The 5054-nt window shown below is 35.4% G+C and overlaps 1 protein-coding gene across 2 annotated transcripts in view; it reads left to right on the top strand.

Annotated features, from left to right (window-relative positions):
• Positions 1–5054, top strand: part of SYN2 (synapsin II) — a 176868-nt gene that overhangs the window by 117132 nt on the left and 54682 nt on the right. The window lies entirely within an intron of this gene.

The raw sequence follows: 5054 nt of genomic DNA, 5'->3' as shown, positions 1-5054 counted from the left end.
CTGGGAATTTTTTACATGATATCATGATTTAGTGATTTAGTTCAAGCATTCATGCTTGGATTTTTGTTTTTTCTGTCTTACGTTTTGGCTTCAAATCATAAGGTTAGATCCAGGTCCAGGTCTAACACCTGAAAATAATTTAGACTTGTTAACATCTCTGTTCTTACTTGGAGGAAATTTACCTTTTTCAGGAAGCTTTTCATGTGAGTAAAAAGATGTGAGACTGAAACCTTATTCAGGAAGTTCAAACTACGGGAAGACAGAAAAAGAAAAAAAAAAAAAAACAAGCGAAAAAAAAAACACCAAGCAGGTATTTCAATGGCATCTGTGGTCAGTAGTTTAGGACTATCGATCTTCAGGTCTCACCTAGGGCAGTAGGACTGGAAAGTAATGAAGGAATTAATTGAGAGCCTTTGACTGGTTTCCAGATGATACCACGTGGCTGCTGCCATAGATGATGTAAATAGACCCTTTTGATTACTATTTCAGTAAAATTCAAATAATATATAAATAAGCTGGGCAAACTGTCTTCTCTTACATCAAGAAGACAGGTCTACCTGGTCACTGGTTATTTAAGGAACATTTTGAATAGGATTGTCCGCAGTCCTTCCACAACAAAGGATTTGAGAGTCCTTCAAAGCCAATTGTACATAGGTGGAATACTTAAAGTATGGTTATGCTTAGAGAAGTAAATGGCCATAAAAGAAGCTCCTACTCAAGAAATATATTCCCTGTAGGTCTCTCTAGACCCACTCTACATTGGAAGAAAGACTTGGGACATGCCATCAGCAACAAGACCTTTCAGTGGTAATGTGGATTTTAGTGAAACTTGTGGATGTAAGGTTTCTGAACCCCAACATGGAACAACTGGTCACCACCACCACAACAGATATGTTGTGTGACAGATATGTACACCAGCCAGTCCTAGAGTACAGGGACTTGTTCGTTCAAACTTGAAACTGGCAGTTCTTCTTCCCATGCAAGTCTAACTAATGAGCAGTTCTTTGGTAGGCTTATCTTTCAGTTCTTCATGACAACATTGATACAATCTTATTACTGTAATGTGAAAGGGAAACAATTTTTGAAACCTCAGCAGAACTATTTTCTGATAAATCTTAATTATGAAAAAATAAGATTTGTCAACTATTTTTAAATTCCAAAACTAATGCAAGATAGCTGAGAAGTATCCTTAATTCGTTTCTGTCTGATGCAAAACATGGGTGGTGAAGAGTCCTCATAGCCAATGCACAATTCACTTTGTCCATGGAAGTAACTTTAAAAGCAACCTTCTATAGGTAAGCTGTTTCATGGTGAAATCCATGCATGGCTTCTGTGCCAGCCAGGACAGGTGAAAATAGTTGCCAGAACCATTTGTTACATAGTCTGCAGAGAGTAGTGGACGTGCGTTCCAAATACAAGGCTCTCATGGGTAACCACAATCACAGGTATTTTCAGTTAATATCTAAACACTGACTCTATGACCAATAAGATAAAAAATGCAATTATTTTAGGCAAAACATTTGAACTGACATGACTGGGGGGAAAAAAAAAAAAAGGTTATAGAGAAGTTATATTCCATTAAAAATTCTTAAACTGTTAGGGTATCATTACTTGAGAGATGGACCCATCTCCTGAGGTCATGCCATTGCACAGTAGTCTGTAACTTTACAGAAACAGGAGTTAGAGAGGCAAAAAAGGGACAACTTGAAAGAACACTCTCTTCAAATTGCAATTGTTTCCAGTCTTTCAAAAACTAAAGCTTTTTGACCAGTGACAGTAGGCCTATATTCCTCCATTTTTAGGTAGTTCAGAGAAAATGGTATATTCCTCAGATGGTTTATTTTCCTATAGCCAATATACTAGGTGTGTCTAAAGGAATTGAATTGTGACTAAAGTAATGGTACTTGCAGTGGCAGAAGTATTATCATTTTACCATTGGCTGTTTTACACTATGGCTGTTACTCGAGTGTCACTATTGGCTTCTAAATATCTCATGTGCCTTAAGTCAGAATGGCATTTGCAAAAAGAAAAAAGTGATTGAGAGTTTTTCTAATCAGAATTTAGACATATTTATATCATAACATTAGAAAAGGATTTTACTAAGTGTGAAAATCTCTGTACTTGGGAACATGCTCTCATAAAAATGCATTTTTAGTCTGTTTATCACAGGAGCCAAATATCTGTAGCTTTTGTATCAGTGCAGTGTTTGAGTACCTATGGCCTCTGAACAGTATCAGTAAGCATTAGGTCTTAGCTTGAAGCTGCAATCTGTTTTTTCATATTATAGTTCATCTTTTTCATTGAATGAATAAAATTTTAGATCTAACTTCATTAGTTATATTTTGACCCTGTAAAATACAGAGATTACTTCCAAAAATATTCCTTGGCCAATTTGGAAGCAAAAATACTCTTTTATCTTCAGTAATAGTAAAGAAAAGATAGCCAACATTTCATAAACACAAGCAGACTAAAGCAAATGAAACACTTGGTCTTCTTCATTTTGTATAAAAGGACTAACAGTACAGGGCCTCTTTCACTACACTGTTATGTTATAATGTTGATTTTCCTTTAGTTTGATAAATAAGCCATGACATCATAGCAAATTCTGTCAAAACACTAATGAAGCATGAAGAGTTGCAGGATTAAATAGTGCTCACTCCCCGGTTATGTTCTGATATAACTAACACTAATAAGAAACAGAAAACTCCCTTTATCAAGGGACATAGTTACACTGACTCCTTCAATTCATTATTGACACAGTAGAAAAAACACTTGGCACTTTCTCATTTCTGTCCAGCTAAATAAGCCCAGTGTAGGACAATTCATTTCTATTTTCTAGTAAAATGCAAGAAAATAACAAGGATTGGGATTAATTCACTATATTTGTTGATGTGTATGGTACAGAAAGAAGGCAGAGCACCTAGCAACAGTCAAATCAGCTTCATCTCTTCTCAATGGAAACTGTAAATATGTGTAGTTCTTATAATTTTGGAGGGGCTTTATGGACAGTGGGTTGTCATGTTCCTTATTATTTTTACTACCTAGCATTATCATCCATCAACAGCATTCTGGAAAAGCTTGAAGGTCATTAATTGCCAACTTTGTTTCTTTTTCATCTAATGGCCCTCAGAGACCCATATTAAGAACACTCGGACTCCCTCTGTTTTGATACTATGATTTTATGATACTCTCATCTCTTCCCTGAGAAGACATCTTTAACTGTCTCCCCTCTATACTTTTTTTATTTTTATTTTTTTTTAAGAGGCAGCACTGTGAATTCAGTTTATAGTTTCCTGCATACTGATCAAGAGTATTTCCGTGGGCCACCTTGAATTTGATACTTTGACTTACGTCAAGTTGCTCTAAACTGTGTTGCATAGGGGTTGTCCATACGGCTTCTTCAAAGGCGTATATCCCAATAATGGGATATACAACAGAGAGCTTGCTGTCCATTCCAGCTGTCAAGCAGTTTGAATCTACATGGTGTTTTTTGGTTGGACTGCTTGCTCAGCACATTAGCTCCTGACTGTCTACAGAATATATTTTTTTTATTTATATCTATCCTATTCTCTCTCTATTGTGGAAAATTAGTCTTACTTTAGAATGATTGCAGGCAGGATTGTCCACAGTAATAGTTTATCTGTTGCCTTCTTGATGCTTTGCTGGAGTTCTATATTCCCTAATTTTCATTTGTTGTTGCATTTATTTTTCCTATAAATAACCTGGAATAATCACAATACACATCCCATCCAAAACCTGTATAATTATATTTTTTTATAAAATCAAAATTAGAATAGAGCTTCCATGGACTTTAAATTCCAGTATCTCCATATGTACTATAGCCCACTTCAAAAGTGAGGGTACTTAAAGCTGTCACTTCCTAAATACTCTAGTTAAAAAACGCACTCAGTTTATGGTCACAAGCGTTAGGGTCATTTTTTTTGGTAAGGTGGTGAAATGTTATTTTGTTTTAGAGGCAGCAGATTGCAAAATAGTTGATAGAATGATTGGAATGGAATGAGACACTGACGTTCCAAAACCAAAATATAATTACTCTCTGCCAAGATTTTGTCTTCTCCAGATTTTCTATTAGAAACCTGTGAGAACTGCTCTTTTTGATTCACTGCCTTTTTTTTAATCAGTTTTTGATTAACTATAGTTAATATTTTTCTTGTTCATGAAAATATCTGTTTTTATGCTGTACTGACATTAAAAGTGTAAGATTTTTCTACCAGTAGGTCACTTGTGTATTGATTTAGATAACTTCTTTTTTTAATTGAAAAAAGTATGTTGTGACAAAGGTATTTTGGATTGATTTCCTGGTTCAGACTTACTTGCCAGTGTCCCTTTATACACTAAGATCATGTAAAAACATGTATTGATTTCAGCGAGTACAAAAAGAATTGGCTTCATAAGATCCAGTCTTATGAGGTGATGTTAATGGCAGCTGAAGGAACCGTGTACGAGGGGTACTCAGAGAACCCACTTTGGCATCAGCTCCCATATTGCACTCAGTCTATAAGCCATTTTAACCCTCTGTTCTGAATGAAAAAAATCACAATTAAGCTGCATTTGCCTCTCTTTGATGGCCTTGCACACTGATCAATTAATGCTCTACTCTTTTCATTCACTCAGGCTTTTAGATTTCTTTAACACTCATGTTTCTGAAAAGATAATACAAAGTGTTTAAATTCCCCCTTGGCTTGCTACCAGTGTAAAGGGACTATAAATATATTTTTTTATTAAATATTTACTGCATACAGATTTTCACACCTAGTTATTTTCTGTCAAGGTACAAGACAGTGGAAAATCTGGCTCAATATCTTTGAATTGTTCTTTTTTTGAGAATAACAGCTGCTTAAGCATGTTTCTGCTTTTCTTAATCGTGAGAGGAATATGTTGAGCTACCCCTGCTGGTGAGAGAGAGCTTCTGCATGTCTGAACCCTAACTTTAATCTTGGGATTGTTTTCTTTAAACCAAATAGACCAGAGAAAGTACTGCTTGTTTATTGATTTAGGACTCTTCCTGCCTGTTTCTGGGAAAGAAAAAAAAC

This window comes from Anser anser, assembly GCF_964211835.1.
Source record: "Anser anser genome assembly, chromosome: 12".
Classification (NCBI taxonomy): domain Eukaryota; kingdom Metazoa; phylum Chordata; class Aves; order Anseriformes; family Anatidae; genus Anser; species Anser anser.
This window is presented reverse-complemented; position numbering and strand designations above follow the sequence as displayed.